The following is a 17,440-nucleotide window of genomic DNA, read 5'->3' as shown; positions in this document are numbered from 1 at the left end:
AAAACAATTTTATTTAATTGACTTTAAAATGTTTGTAATTTCATTTTTATAACCACCATCAAATCAAACACATTAGTTTTATACTCCTTTGCATCACTCATAAATTTAACTTTTAAACCCTACAATTATTATTATTTCCTAAATTGTTTGCAATCTTAAAATCAATCTTGTGAAATGTTCATTATCCTAAGACACTATAGGGTATGTTTGGTGTGTGTTCTTACGTTCTTACTGCTTACATTTTCTGACATCAAAGGTCTCAGTGAGCTCTTTATCATATCTTGGTGTAGTAGGTTGATACGTACACGTTTTAAAGCATCAACTTGAACATTGTTTTTTTTAATGCATATGTACATATTCAACATGGAAAAATTAACCTTAACAAAACACATTTTACCTTATGCAGTGGCGGAATTGGAGATTTGGAGCCTTTTTCAACATTTACAATTTACAATCCAAGAAAAAGAGAGACTTTACAACAAGAAAAGTGAAGGAAACAATTGAGACAAATGACTAACTCAACTGACCTATAAAAAACTATAAGGCTTAAAAACCCAATTCTTTAGTTTTTTTTGTATTTAAGAGTCCTAAAAACTATGTATAACTCAAAGGAGTTGAACAATTGACAGGGCCTTTGGTTATGCACCTTTTAGCCACATTTTCTTTAAGCTTGTCACGTTTGGTTATATCAAAATTGCTTAGGGCCTAAAATTGTGTAGCTCCGACTCTGCCTAAGGAAGAATGACAAAAGCTGAACCACATAAAGCAAACAACACATACTCAGGCATATACTCAAACTGTACTCGGTTTAGTCACCTTTAAGTTAAAACGCCTCAAAAACTTACCTGGTTTCTTATAAGATGTGTCAAATGTCATAAACGTATTCATATGCATACATCTGTTAACCAACAGAACTTGAACAACACAAAACTGAGAGAAAAAAAAAACATTTTCAAGACAGGTGTGTTGTATGTATTAAGGTATGGGTCTAGGTCTAGGGGTAGGCATGTTACCCAACAAAGAGAATTTCCTGAAGGTAATTTTCTTTAGGTTAGTGAAGAATCAGTTTTTTTTTTTTTATTTTCTTCACAATTATTCTATATTTGCATTTATATATATTATGCTGGGTGGATATTATATGATGCCTATTCACAAATGTAATCTATGTCAAGAGTAGGGAGAGCAAACATTTTCAAGGTGCTTCCATTGATGCAATTTATGTTGGTATAGTGCGGTACAGTGAACTATTGAGATGTAATCAACAATTCAATTTTGTTTTAATTAATCATTGGATTGCCATTGCTCTACCAGAATGTTATAAGATGTAAGGATTCCTCGTGAAAAAAGGATTAAGAGTGACTAAGGGTCTTTTGTTTGTCTTATTTCATTGAAGCACACAATCAAAAGCTTGAGGGGAATTAGAGTCTAAATTTAGTCTCTTATAAAACTATATTTGTGGTTTGGAAATTGTTTAGGTTTGTTCTCAAAAATTAACATTAAAATAAACATTTTTCAATGTAGTTACTTAGCACAGGAAATAGAAAACTTAAAGTGTTTTTTTGTTCAAATAACGAGAAAAGGTTAGTGTTCTTGCTCACTTTTTGATTTAGGCAAACATTTTTTGGCAGTAATTAGCAATTTTTCAAATACAATTTTTTTAAAAAGAATGTGTTTTTTTATTTAAGCAAAATCTTAAAACTATCTTAAAGCTAGACAAAAATTCTTTAAAAAAAAAGCGTAAATTTCAAAAGCTTAAAAAATATTTAACTGGGCCTATGCGGGTGCTCTAAGTTAATCCATTGTCTTATAACTGCTTCCTTTCTGCCTAACCCATTCAATGGGTATTTAAGTATAAATATATATATTTAATGACGTAGTTTTAACTTTTCCATTTTTAAGTAATTGTAGGATGATCTGCCCATAAAGTGGTGTATTCAAAAAAAAACCTCTTACTGGAAAACCATTTTCTATAAAAACAATTTTTTACTTCGTAAAAAGTTTCGCACTAGAGATTTTTCAAACGTGACATCAAAAAAAGTGGGTGCCTTGATTCCGTACATTTGTCTGTCTGTCCTGGCTCCTACAGCCTAAAGCATTCAATCAATTGCCTTTAACTTTGTAAATTAAAGTTTTGAACCGATTCCCATTTTTAAAAGACTAAAAATAAAAGTAGTCCCCAGACAAATTTTGTAGCCAAAAATCGAAAATTCAAATTTTCTCAAAAACAACCCGTTGGACTTTTTTTATTTTCTCAATTGAATTGCCCCAAGAGGGGCCCAAATTTTCTTTTTTTTACCAAGTTTCAGTATTGTTTTTGTTCAGAGTTTTATTTTTTATAAAAAAAAACTATCCATTTGATTTTTTTCACAATTTGATCGAATGTTTAAAACAATATTTCTTATACGATAAAATTAGTTTGAAGCCAATATTTCAAATTTTTGAAACGATATTTGAGTCGAAAATCAATTTTTACCAACTTTTGTTAATTTAAGGTTCAATTCGATTTTTTTCAAAATTTTACTGAATGTTAACAACGATATTTTTTGAAAAATAAAAGTAGTTTAAAGCCAATATCTACAACTTTTTGAAAAGATATTTGAGTCGAAAATCAATTTTCACCAACTTGATTTTTCTCAAAATTAGTTCTTATGTTGAAAACAATATTTCTTATAAGTAAAAATTAGTAAGAAGCTATTATCTCAAATTTTTAAAAAGATATTTGAGTCGTTTTTAGGTTTTTATTTTTTGTAAAAAAAACTGTCAATTCGATTTTATTCAAAATTTTATCAGATGTCAAAAACATTATTCTTCGTTGCACAAAATTGTTTTGGAGAAGAAATCTTATTTCAGTCGTAAAATTTTGAAGGTGACAAATTTTTTTCAGTTTTATTGATTTATAAAAAAAAAACCGTTATATTGATATTTTTCAAAAAATATACCTGTTTAGTATCACGTTACACTATATTATATTAAATTTAATTCAAGTCTCTAGCGTTTTTGGTTCGTAAGATATTTAGGAGTAACCAAAATTTTCACCCTTTTTTCAAACTGCTATAGTAAAAAAACCACCCACGCAATTTTCTTGAGAGCCCTTTCTGCATCTTTCTGTCTTATTATCTGTATAACAAAATTTATTTGAAGTCGATATTTCTTCTGGTTCTTGAGCTATGGACGACGAAAAAACGTCGTGAACGTACGGACGTACGGACGTACAAACGTACGTACACACGCACGCACAGACCTCTTTCTAAAAATCTTTTATTTCGACTCTAGGGACCTTGAAACGTCGAGAAATGTCAAAATTTTCAATTTGACAAATCGGACCCATTACAATAACTTCCTATGTGAAGTTAAAAAACCATTAGTTTTTTTGTAACTCAAACCAATTTAGTATCACGTCGCAATGTATAAATAATATCGTTATTGGGTTCGAGAGATATTTAGGGGCAACTAACTATTTTACATTTTTTCAAATTTTTTTGAAAGTCATTTCTCCAGTTTTTGATTGTATTATTTGTTAAATAGAACTTATTTGAAGTCCATACTTTTGCTGGTTCTTGATATATGTATGACCAATAAAAAAGTATCCCGAACCTACGGACGTACGAACGTAGACACCACAAACCTTTGATTTAGATTTAGGGCCCTAGAAAAGTCGAGAAATGTCGAAATTATCCATTCTACAAACCAGTCTGATTAAAATAACTCCATTAAAATAACATGTTCTTTAATGATTGACTTGCAATATTTGTTGGTCTTCGTAGTTTAATTTGTTTCGCTGATTGATTGTCAAATTGCTAGAAAAAAATTAATTAACAAATAAAGCTATAAAATTATTTCTACTTCATATGTGGCACTTGTAACTTAAGCTGACATAGTTTTCTTTTAAATTCATAAGAAAGTTTTATGAAGAAATTTTTTATTTTTTTAGCAGCCTACGATCAAATATAATTTGCTAAAATGTTGCAACTATGTTGAATTTGAAAAGAGTTTTGAATTTGTTTCTAACTTGTTTCAAGTAGTATTGACCCTGATATAAGCATTTTTCGAAAGTGCACTTGTAACTTGCTCCGTTTTTCATTGTTATAAGATCGTTGATTTTTGTATGAACTGCAAATAACAATACATAAAGTTTTCAAGAAGTAAGCACAAAAATTACTTTAATTTTATAAATGTTTCCCCCCCTCACTCTCTCTCTCAACAAACAAGAATCAAGTCTTTCTATGAAAACAATGAATACACGAATTTTAGTAGAGATTTGAGCAATCTAATGTAAATTTTACTATCATCCCCAAAAACTTATGTCATTTCATTATTAGTATCTTTTCTTTAAATCCTTTATTAAAAGTTACTCAAATGTCTTTAAATTTTTGAAGAAAAATGGTCACAATGAACAAATAATTGATAAATAGATAACTTTTATGTGAGTGTGTTTTCTAAACCGTTATTGTCTTCATGTCAAGATCTCCAAAAGATAAAAGATAAATATTGATTTAAAATACCTTAATAATAAAACTGATGTTCTATAGGTTTTAATATTGTCTAGCCGATTCAAGCAGCTTAAACTGTTTTATAAGAAACAATAAATCAATATAATGCTAAGAAAGTCTTAAGATACTATTTTCTTTATTGATTCAAGTACATACAAAATATATAGATGTATGTATATTTTATATATATGTATATGTATGTGTGAAGGTTTATATGACCTTTTTGCAAGGCTCATATAATATTAAATTACTATGGCTAGGCTATGTTTTGTTTATTGAAGATAATAAATTGATTGTTGTAATGTGTTTGTTTAAAGAAAAGGGGGTTTTGAAAGTTAACCTCTCCTCATTGACCGAATGAGTTCTCAAAAGTAATATTGTTCTTTAAACAAACAAAATGATGAATACGAAATATTTTCCTTTGTGCGGTCCGGTCAGTTTAAACTGCCATGTTGAATGAAAAACTTTATCTCTAGACATACAAATCACAAATTGTTTGTATTAATGGTAAATTAAGCACAGTTACCGGTTCAATACGCACAAACAAACATTGATTGCCATAACAAGGTAACTTTTGTATTTACGAGTATTTCGGAAATAACAACGAACAATGGAAATTTCAATCTTTTTTTCTTTTTTGTATTACCGTTATACACATGGTATCGTTAAACAATGAACATAAATAGGAGTATATGATATGGAAGACGAAAAATAAATCCTGCAATTCTTAATGTCTGATGGTTGGCTACGTTTTATGTGGACAGACAAGTCGATTTCCTTTAAATTTGGTACTCAATGTTTTGTTTAAGCATTCCTTCAGTTGGGGTCTTTAATTTTTTTAAGCCTATAAATAACAGTTACATCTTACTTAAGGGGTTACGCTAAACCAGGAATTTAAAAGATCCAGTTTTCCAGAAAGTCACACATAATTGCAATTGTTGATAAACATAAAGATTGCATTAGAAGAACCTCAGCTGCGATTGCGTGATGCATCGGTTACGTAAGCTACTTGGTCAAGGTTTGAATCCCATAGGCGGAAGAAAAGTTTTTTAATTACGAGTAAATACTCGTAAATAATGTAATTCCAGCCTTGTTATAGCACAATAAAGTTGTTGTTGAATTATTGAAACTCTACTAGTGTCAGAAGTTTATGGAAAAAACCTTTAAGTTCTCTGTTGCTAAATTTCTGTATTAAGAGTATTGTAAAATTATTCATGACTTTCTACTATTACCTGCCCATTGAAAGTTATTGTAATCGGTCCGATTTGTCGAATTGAAAATTTTGACATTTCTCGACGTTTCAAGGTCCCTAGAGTCGAACTAAAAGATTTTTAGATTTTTTACTTCCGTACGTTCGCAACGTTTTTTCGTCGTTCATAGCTCAAGAACCAGTCGAGATATCGACTTCAAATGCATTTTATTTTACAGATAATAAAGCAGAAAGATGCAAAAAAGGCTCTCAAGAAAATTGAGTGGGTGCCATAGCAATTTAAAAAAAGGTGAACATTTTGGTTAACCCTAAATAGCTCACAAACCAAAACGCTAGAGACATAAATTCAATTTTATAATTACATTGCAGCGTAATACCATACAAATATATTTTTGAAAAAAAATCCAATAAGCGGGTTTTTTATAAATCAAACAAAACCTCGAACATTTTACGAACAAAAAATTATTTTATCTTAAAAAGAAGAATAATGTTTTCAGCATCTGGTAGAATTTTGCGAAAAATCAAATTGACATTTTTTTACAAAAAGTAAAAACCTAAACAAAAAATTAATAAAAGTTGGTAAAAATTGATTTTCCACTCAAATAACTTTTCAAAACTTTAAGACATTGGCATTAGACGAATGTTATGGCTTACAATATATTGTTGTTAACTTTTAATAACATTTTAACAAAAATCGAATCGAAAAAAATTAATAAAAAATGTAAAAATTGGTTTGATATTTGATATTTGATTTCAAATATCTTTTCAAACCTTTGAGACATTGACTTTAAACTACTTCTGTCTTTTAAAAATATTGTTGTAAATATTTAGTAAAATTTTGATTTAAATCGAATTGAAATTTTTTTTACAAAAAATAAAAACAATTAACAAACGTTGGTTACAATTGATTATCAACTTAAATGTCTTTCCAAAACTTTGAGATATTGGCTTTAAACTCTTTAATTTTTTTAAAAAATATTGTTGTCAACATTCAGTAAAATCGAATTGACAGTTTAAAAAAAAAAAAAAAAAATCAAAAAAAAAAACAATACTAAAACTTGGTAAACATTTACTTTCGACTCAAATATCTTTTCAAAAATTAAAATTATTGGCTTCAAACTTATTTTATCTTACCGAAAATATTGTTTTCGACATTCAGTTATTGTTTCATAAAAATCCAACAGTGCCTTTTATTCAAAAAAAAAATAAAAGCTGACAAAAATAGTACGCAAAATGTTTAAAAATTGATGTTCGGTTCTTGATAGCTCATGAACAATAGAAGATATTTACTTTAGATTAGAATCAGATTATCCAATTTGCATTTTTTATATAGGAAATAAAAACTTTTAAGAACTGCTACTAAAATTGGTACAAATTGGTTTTAGACTAAAAATCTCGTTAGTAAAACTAGATTTTGAAATAAAACTATTTCATTATGCAAAATATTGTTGGTAATTTTGAAAATTTTAAAAATAATTCAACTGACAACTTTTTTAACACTACACGAAAACCTACAAACTTTTAAGCAAAAAAATTGATAGACGGGATGGGAAGTTATCAGTGTGGGTCGCATCCCAGCCTCTTTTTCAATTTTTGATTACCCGATTCATAAAACCCCGTTTCTGTAACTTCGAAATAGTATGGAGTTTTTCCGAAAAAAAAAATTCCCAAAATGCTATTAGGATAGTTTTACCCAATACAACTTACATTTAAGGACATAGCCTAGTTGCTCAAGGTGCTGTGTTCTCTACTCTGCACATTTGTGTGCAGAGTAATGTGATTTGTAATGGCATGATTTTAAATTGAAGTTTGATTGTGTCAACATGGCTTAGCCGAGTTTAAATTTATTTCGGGAAGCTGTTACGAAGGGTGAAAATATATCATATTTTAAACATTATTTTTTTAATTTTTAAGACTACCAAACCAAGCAGTTTCTTTAAAGTACCTCACATATCAGTTACAGCAAAAAGTGTCAAAAGGAAGTTTTAAAGAATTTTCATTAATAGTTTTGTGTTCTAAAAACTATTGCGTCTTTTTCTTTATTAAATATTACTTTAATCTAATATTTATTAAATATTACTACTACCAAACTCAAAATAGTCGGTCTACTCTGCTGCAGCCATTCTTTTACTGAAAAAAATACCTGCGAAAAGACCTAAAAGCTACAATTATAAATATTTAAGAATTGTATGGTACCGAAGAATGTCTTAAATTTGTTGACACAATGTCCACTGAAGCCGTATCAGGTCGAAAGGTGGAGGTAAAATAAAAATAAATAAAATAGATCTTTCAAAATCGAAATTTCACCTTTTTTTGAATTCCATAGGGAAAAATAATTGATTTATTTTAATTTAAGATCAAATCTGCTGATCTAGATTTTACGACAGATTAACCCCTCTTTGTGCTCTTATTAATACAATTATAACACAAATGTTTAGCTGAAAATCTTACAACTCTAAAGCACATGTTAAATAAGTTCCACTAGCACAATTACAAAAAAAAAAAACAGTTCCAATCGTGTTCCATGCGTCACAAAAAAATTAATTTTTGACGGAAATCTGAATGTTCTCATATGAAACTATTTTGCTATTTTGATACTGCTTCATGTCGTTATTTGAACTGAAGTCATTTTATTTCTGTTACTTATTTCCATTGAATATATTTTAAGAAAAATGTCATAATGTTGGGTCTTTTTCCAATGGAATTTAAGAGCCAGCGAATTTTAGTTTTTATCATAATAACCCCCGGGGTGGGGTGGGGGTTAGGTCATATGAGCCATACAGCTTATACAGTTAAGTTATGTAAGTAAAGATGTCATCTATAGATTTATTAGTAATTTAATGAAATTCACCAAAAATTGGTTTGCTGGCAATAACAACTAAAATTTTTAAATTTTAAGAACTAATGGACTGATTACAATAATCTTCTCTTTCTATGCAAGCTCTTTTTGATGATCAAATTTATGATGATTTTTTATGATCAAAAATGTATTTTTAAAAAAATATTAATTTTGTTTGCCCAAATTTAAATGTAAAATGTAATTACATGTATTTATAAGCTCTTTATTTAGTGCTTACCAAAACTATTTTTAAGACAAAATTTAAAATTTAAAATGATTTTCGGAACAAGCTAAGCTAGATTTTTTGAAAAATAAAATGACATTTAAATGTTCGAGAAAAACTTATTTTGCAGGTACATTTTTAAATCTTAAAACATAGGAAATATTTTTAAACAGTCTTTTTTGAAGAAACTAGCAAGTTATAGACTGCATTTTATTTATTTCAAAATTGGTTTTCTGTTTAATACAAAAGATTTAAAAAAAGTAAATAAATCTACTTTTGAAGTGAATTTTCTTTGGATACTCTAAAACTAATATTTTAACACGAATTTCAATAATATAAATGTACCAAAAACAGCAAAAAAGAAAATTTTGTTAAACTAATGGCTAAAAAATACAAGCTTTGAATCTCTTGATATTTGAAGTGAAAAGAGATTCTGAAACGTGTAATTTGTAAGTGTAAGATCGGTTGATATAGTAGATCCGTTCGCTTACTTTTTGCACTAAAATTCGTAAAAAGAGTGGGGGTGAAATTCTCTCACAGACAAAACTCCAAAAAAGTAAGCGAAAGGGAGAAAAGAAACAACAAATTTTTCCAACAATTTGACTGTCACAAAAAAAAATATAAATTTTGAAACATCATCGTTTCATTTCATGTTTAGAATTTTGTTTTTTTTTTTTTTTTTGAAAATTGCATTCTTGTTGCTGTTTAAATAGCAAAAGCGAGTAATTTATTTGAAGTTCTATCAAGTTTTACACTTTCCACAAATCAGCGCAAAAAAATGTCTTGGGCTAAAATTTGTAGGTTGGGAAAATATTTTACTCTGTCGTGAGTGCTCTCTTTTACGAAAAATTGCGAAATTTTTGAGTACGCAAACAGGATTTAATTAAATTTCGTAATTTTTCGTAAAATTAGACTGTTTAAGGAAGGCACGCGATCGGACCTAGTGATAGTCGTTTTAAAAATAGCTATCACTATCGTGTCAAAACTACTACTAACTATGTGGAATAGTCGAAAAATTAAAACACTGTATGAAATATTTGTGAAAATGGTTATAAAGTAATATAGTTACTAAAAAATCGAAGAAATTCGTACATTAATATTTCAGTTTTCAAGTTCACCTTAAATTAAAAAAAAGGACAATTTGCAACTTAGTAAACAATGACAGAAATAAATGACTAACACTTTTAGAATTTTACTAGAGAAACAAATCTTTATAAATACAAATTTAAAAACTTAAGTAATTTTTCGTTTTTTTTTCCCATAAAAACTAATCAAAACAATGTTAACTTTAGTTTTAAAAAACGCGACTAAAGAGGCAATGATTGAGTTTGAGACTTTTTTGTGAAATTTTAGACTAAAATTCAACTCAAAATTTTACATAGTTTTAAACGTAACTATTTAAAGCAATTTAAATACTACATCCAAACAAAACCTAAAATAAAGAATCACTTCATCCTAATTAAAGGTCTTTAGCTTGTTTTAGTGCTTTAAAATATATACCCTTTTAAAAGATGCTTAAATCCAACAACAAATCTTATATTAAGTTCGAGTAAAGAGTAAATTATGTAAATTTTAAAATATTCCGTCACTCAATAAATTTAAAATCCTTGACCATTTCATGGTTTCCCACAAGAACTTATCAAAGGGATAACTATACAATTAAATACGAGAAAGCGTTAAGTGCGCGAGAAGGCAAAAACTTTAGCTCAAGAAAGAAAGAATTAAATCGAGAAAAAGAAACAACATTGGCATTACTAATTTAATTGGAGTTGAAAAACAAATCTTCTCGTTGAAAATTCATCCACGTAATTAAAGTCAGTAGAAAAGTTGTATAACTTTTACTTTTATTTATTTTGTTTTAATCAAATCTAATTTAAGTTTATTGATTGAATTAAAGTTTTTTTATTTAAATCAAAAATGTCCTCTTACTCGCATATTCTTTTAAGGAATATTCAAATAGTTGTGGCCATCAGAGACGTAAAGGGTTGGTTAGAAACATTGTGTGCAGATATAATGGTATCATTTTCTCTTTCTTGGGATTGAATAGGAAAGATCATTAAGGTTGTGAATAAATTAAGCAAATGTTGTGCAGACCACAACATAATATTGTGAGGCTTTTCGTGCGATAAGCAACTTTATTATTTAAATTTTAGATAGGTACTTTCACTGAGACTTAATGTGGTTTTCTGTTAAAAGGAGGTAATACCACTGATATGCATATTTGTATAAATTTATCAACGAATGTAAATTTGAACATTCAGAAACAAAATAATTGATTTGATTTTTCTTGATTAGCTTCAGGCAATCCATCTTTAAGTTTCGAAATATTTGTATTTGTATGTTGCTATACAGCTACAAAAAATTGTGTTTTTGAAAAGGGATTTTTATTTTGAAAATCATAAATATAATTTTTGAAAATATTGACTTCACTTTACTCTCTCTCTCTAAACGTATTTATATAATTCATATAATTTGCATTTCCGGCAAACGACTTATAAGCCATGCACAACTTTGAGCTTTTGAGAGCCAGAATTATTAACTGAAATTTCTTTTTTAATTTAAAACATAGAGATATACTTTCATTACTTTAAAAATTAATCGCAGAACTGAAAACACGCTGCCTTAAAATATAAGTTCCGTAAAGCTGGAAACACTACAATCGAATTTGAAATTATAATTATGCAGAAATCTTTTAAAAAAGAAATTCTTGATCTGATTGGTTGAACAGTTTTGTTTAAATATAATATAATAAATCTCCAAAATAAAAGTGGCTTGGAGTGACGCCATCACAATCTGATTTTTCTCCTGTAAAACACACACCAGTGGAAATAAAAACACGGAACTGGTATTTTTGTTTGCAAATTATCTTATTTTTAATGGAATGGTATTTTTGTTTTAAACGTCGGGTAAAGAATTTCTCCTTTATTTTATTTTAAGTTTCAAATTAAAAAACTGTTCAAATTTCGTCAGGCAATAAAAAAATGTTTGAACTTTTGACATTAATTTTTTGGGGGAAGAGCTTTTTGAACTAAACCGGGATAACGAGAACTTAACTAGCATAAAATAAGCCCTAAATGACCCCATCATTAGATTTTTTAATTTTGTTTGGTTTAGAAAATCTCCAAAAACTTCAACTTTACGACGTGATTAAGAGGTAAGTGCTTTTGATACCAAATTGGGTTTCAGTAACTTAGGAGCCCAAAAGGAGCTCTAAATTGCCTAATCATCAGTTGTTTGAAATTATTATTTTGAAGGTGTGGTGTTTCCAGCTTGACGTCAAGCAGAAACCAAGTCGGAATTAGTGAATTAAATTAGCACAAAAAGAGCCCTAAATGTCTGCATCATCATAATTTCGAAATTCGATTGTGGTGTTTCCAGCTTTACATACCTTAAAATATTTATTATTTTAAACAAATTGAGATCTTTTATTAATTTTGGGACACCATTTCAAAAGTCAAAACTTTTTTTTCGTCAATTGTGAGCAAATTGAGTATTTTAAATATTAAGTTTGTTAAAGGATTTGCTTGTGCATGATTTAAATTACCTTTGATATAAAAGTTATTTTTTAGTAAAGGTAAACAACATAAAATAGACATTAACTTCTTTTTGGTTCAATAATTATTTGATGAGCATTAATGTCTGTTAGACTTTTAACAAGATTTTAAGATCAAATTAAGTACAAATCGTAAAATTTTTTTATTTGATTTTATTTCAATCTTAAGAGTGCAATAAATATCACGTCTTAAATGTTATAAAATAATAATCGAAGAAGAGCAAGTTTACTTCAAATAATTACCATTATACATAAAAAGTTCCCACAAAAGTGTTTTTTGGGGAGATGGAGGCGTGCGTAAAGTGTATTTGAATTTAATACTTTTAAACCCAGATTAGAGTAAGCCCAAGAAAACAAATAAAAAAAGCCAAGACAAAGTATAAAACTAAGGAGTTAAGGAGGGCATTACAAATTCCAACAGCTTTAAAGTTTTCAAGATAATGTTTAAAGTTTTGTAACTGTGCAAAAAGTTTCAAAAACGGAGTAAATAAAATCCTCAAAATTACTTTGAATACAAATTTCGAAAAATAAACATGATTCTCCAAAACAACAATTTTCAAATTTTGTATAAACCTTAAATAATATTTTAAGAATGTTTACAAAGTTTATTTTAAAAAGTGCTCCTATTTTCAAAAATTAATTTATTCTAAAAAAGAAAGAAATCGAAATTCAAGAATAAATTGGTAAAAATTAATTCAAATACACGTATTCGCTTTTTAAAAAGTTTTTTCTATATAATTTTTAGCCCCGAGATAAATTTGATTTCAATGTCAATCAACCTCCTTAACCTACATTCCAGATTCCACACTAAAACATTTTCACTGTTTTCTGCAACACACAATTATTGCGAGTCTTTAAAACTCCACCAAAACTACCCCCAAAAAGTTATTTAGGTATATCCATATGTATGTGTAGTGTGTACTCCTCCCAAAGCGATCCTAAACTTCAGTTCACATAACCCCAACAAACAAAATAGAGAGAAGCAACCCATAATACCGACTATTGCTGAAATGCTAACATTAACAGCACAACCAAAATGCTAATTCAAATTTTATCAAAACCTCTTATTGTCATCAAAGCAAGGCGACCCCGTACCGTATCTAGATTTGAACGAAACGAACCTCCTCTCCTCCTCATCAACTATTCGGGTGATAGAACACACAAAATTATATCCATTAAATTCGAAAAAGACAACAAAAACAACAACAGCTAACACTACGAATGAAATAAAAAGGATCCATACCCAAAAAACAAAAAAACAACAAGCCAACAAACGTGGTGGATGAAGGATGCAATAAAACCGAGTCCTGACTGAAGACTATGATGCCCATTTCTAACGGATTTCATTAACAATAAAGATGAAAGAAGTTCTAAATGACATTTTGGCACTCCTTCCACGGAAGGAGGGCAGATGAGAAAGTGTCATAGAGAATGACAAAAAGACAACGAGGCAGGCTCCACCCCAGGATAAAATACCGTAATTAAGGACTTAATTATTAACGTACTGAGACATAAGTTGATCGACCTATACAAGGGACTCAAAATTATACCCTAATTGACCATGAAAAATTAATTTTTAATTATGTATAGGTACCTAACCTATACATCTTCTTTCGAGGATATTCGACGTATTGTTTTTGTTTTTGCGATATGAGTCTATTACTGCAAAAAGGACTCTATTCTTTGCAGGAATAGTGTCTATATAGCTCACTATGTTTTGAACAGAATTTACGTTAATTGGATTTGAATTTTTGGTGTATTTTTTTATATTTTTGTTTTTGTTGAAAAAGTCCAGACATGTTGTTGTTAAAATTAATTATAAAACTATAACATTTTCTTTTGTGTCTTATATCTTATGTCTTATGTGTGTGTCATAATTCTAGAAAAATAAAAATAAAAATATATAACATTATGTACATACCAGAAGAATAAGAAAATCGAAGAGTATCACTATCCAAAAAGATATTACATAACGTGTTTAAGTAAAAACACGAATCGAAGAAAGAAAGCACATTTCGCCAAAAGAAAAAGAACACACAAACATCATTTATACATACACCAATGTAACGTACTGCTTATGTATGCACGTATGAACATTTCTATAATTATTTAGATATTATGTACACTTTTTTTTGTGTTGTTGTTGTAACCAAGTAACCTTATTCCATTTTTATCATTACATAAGATGGATTAATTACCATCGCACCAACCGAACCCCCCCACTGTACGTCGCGTCGGTCGTCTCGGTCGATGTAAAAATATGCTTTAAATAATTGCGCGCATTTATTAAACTTCACACTGACACTGAAAGTGTTGTGTACTTGCAAAGCACTTAACGTTTTCAAATCCCCTCCTGGGATCTTGACAAAGCAACAACAAAAACACACACAAAAAATCCTTAATGTGCGATTTGAATAATTATTTTAATTACATATTATTTTCCACAAATATCGCAGACACTGTCAGATGGAGAAATCACAAGACACAAAAAGACAAACGCAAAAAACGGATATATAATAATCACACACAATCATTTATTTCTGCGTAAGAAATGATATTAGATATTTTTTTAAATTTTTTTTCTCGCCAATCGAATTATAGGAGCATGATGAAAAATCTCAAAACTTTATAGATTTCCTTTATTTTGTACACATACATACACTGGGAAATTTTCTTTTATTTTTTTGCTTTTCTTTTTTTAAAGAAAAACTATTGAATTAAAAAAAAAAAGAAAGAAAGGAAAGAGAGATTGAATGACAAAAGTGCGAACAAGGAACGGCCCATTGCGGGCAGATCTATCATAACCGCACATTACGATTTGTTATTTGGCACTGAACTTATCAGCTTGTAAAAATTCTAACTATTGTCTGTCCTGTTTGTAAGGAAGATGTCGATGTCAAATTCATGCAATGAATTGCTTTATCTATCTGGAGACACATGAGAAAAGCTCATCCATTGTGGCCAGGTATCGGATTTTAGTACAATTGTAGTTATCTTTTTTTATTTTGGTTGAAGCTGTTGTTTAAGGATTAAGTATATCGCACCTCCGGTGCAATAATGACGTAAATGTAATTTTCTTAAATGTTCAGGAATCACGGTTAAAGTTTTCTTGCTTATTGAAAATACTATATCGCCCTAAAATAGGCCTTCAGAATAGACTTCAAGAGTCTTAAAAATAGCTGACTATTCAGTGAGTTAGAGTTCATATTCTTACTTTTTATATCTTTCACCTGTTTCTTTTTTGAGCCTGTGAAGGGTTTGAACTATTGTGGAGCGCAAGGTACATTACGACTTTGTTGCTCCGAAAAATGTTATAGTTTAAACTTTTGTGTCAAACAAAAAAGTGGCCTCTTTTAGGCACTAGCAAAGATACAATCACGTCAATTTTACCACGGATAAAACTTGATATTTGGGACATTATGGCGTTGTTAACTCAATTTCAGAAAAAATTGCAATTGCGTCGATATTGCACCGGAGGTGCGATATGCTTTTGTTTTTTTTTTTTAATGTAAGAAGCGGATAGTATTCCATAGAGATTAAGAGATTTTGTTTTTTTTTTTAATTAAATTTAATTTAAAAAAATTAAATGATGATGTACTTTTTTAACAATGCATTACAACTTTTTTCTTCCGTTGTCTTATTTTATATTTAAGATCCTTTAGGAGATTTGAGTTGATCTGATAATCAATAGATTTATTATCTTTCTGACCAAAAATATTAAAAGGTTTTAAGGGCCGATTTTGAATGTGAACCACACCTAAATGTGAGTTTTTTTCTGCATTTTATTTGACATTTCTTCAATTTATTCAGGTTTGTAATAAAAATAGGCGTTCAAATCAACTTACTGGCCTTCCGATACTAACAAAATACCAGACCTTATTGACTTTTTCATAGCTAAAGGAATCAAACGAAATCACATTAGTGTCGAAGGTAATTATGACCTGTCATCAGATCATACTCCAGTGATTCTATCACTAAGTGAATCGGAAGTACTAGAAAAAAGTAATCCAAAGCTTGTAAATAAGAAAACAAACTGGAATGATTTTAGAGAAAGGCTTTTAAGTTTTATAAATTTAAGATCTCCCTTGGATACAATCGAGCAAATTGACCATGAAGTGGAACAATTTATTGCTGATGTGCAACAGGGGGCTGAAGAAACTACTCAAAACATTTTCTAATAGAAAACAAAATGAGATAAGAGAGTTGATAATAGAGAAACGAAGAGCTCGAAGAAAATGGCAACATAGTATTTTTCCAGATGATAAAACAACGGTTAACCGTATAAGCAACAATCTTAAAAACAAATTTACAAATTCAAAAATGATTCACTCAGTACATTCCTAAGGAATTTACCGACTGATGCTTCAACCGATTTTTCGCTATGGAAAGCAGCCAAGCGCCTGAAAAGACCGCAGTTACAAAACTCGCCCTTGAAATCTCAAGATCGGAAATAGATCGGTAACCCGAAAGGAAAAGCTAACCTTTTCGCTGAACATCTTGCGAATGTTTTTAAGCCATACTCATCAAACGCGGCTGAAAATAACTTACAGGTTGTTGATCAGATAGATGAAAGTGAAATACCAATTGTAAGACTTAAAGAAATAAAAAGTATGTGCTTACATCAACTACCAAATAAAAAATCACCAGGATACGATCTAATTGCTGCTCAGTTTATGAAAGAAATGCCATTGAAAGCCTTCAATATAAACGGTGATTTTTTAAGAGCTTGAAAACTTTAAAAAAAAAAAAACGCATAAAATTTGCAAAATCTCATCGATTCTTTATTTGAAACGTTAGATTGGTCCATGACATTTACTTTTTGAAGATTATTTCATTTAAATGTTGACCGCGGCTGCGTCTTAGGTGGTCCATTCGGAAAGTCCAATTTTGGGTAACTTTTTCGAGCATTTCGGCCGGAATAGCCCGAATTTCTTCGGAAATGTTGTCTTCCAAAGCTGGAATAGTTGCTGGCTTATTTGTGTAGACTTTAGACTTGACGTAGCCCCACAAAAAATAGTCTAAAGGCGTCAAATCGCATGATCTTGGTGGCCAACTTACCGGTCCATTCCTTGAGATGAATTGTTCTCCGAAGTTTTCCCTCAAAATGGCCATAGAATCGCGAGCT

General features: G+C 29.4%; 1 protein-coding gene across 7 annotated transcripts in view; it reads right to left on the bottom strand.

Moving 5' to 3' along the window:
* The window catches only part of LOC129944648 (uncharacterized), a 153,488-nt gene extending 138,323 nt beyond the window's left edge, over window positions 1-15,165 (bottom strand). For all 7 annotated transcript variants that reach the window (XM_056054224.1, XM_056054225.1, XM_056054228.1 and 4 more), the window contains exon 1: window positions 14,237-15,165. The gene's annotated coding sequence lies outside the window, so the exon portion shown is untranslated. The remainder of the gene's footprint in view (window positions 1-14,236) is intronic.
* Window positions 15,166-17,440: the final 2,275 nt, after the last annotated feature.

Source organism: Eupeodes corollae, chromosome 2 (genome assembly GCF_945859685.1).
Source record: "Eupeodes corollae chromosome 2, idEupCoro1.1, whole genome shotgun sequence".
NCBI classification, from domain to species: domain Eukaryota; kingdom Metazoa; phylum Arthropoda; class Insecta; order Diptera; family Syrphidae; genus Eupeodes; species Eupeodes corollae.
The sequence above is the reverse complement of the archived record's forward strand: the minus strand, read 5'-3'. Positions and strand labels throughout refer to the sequence as shown.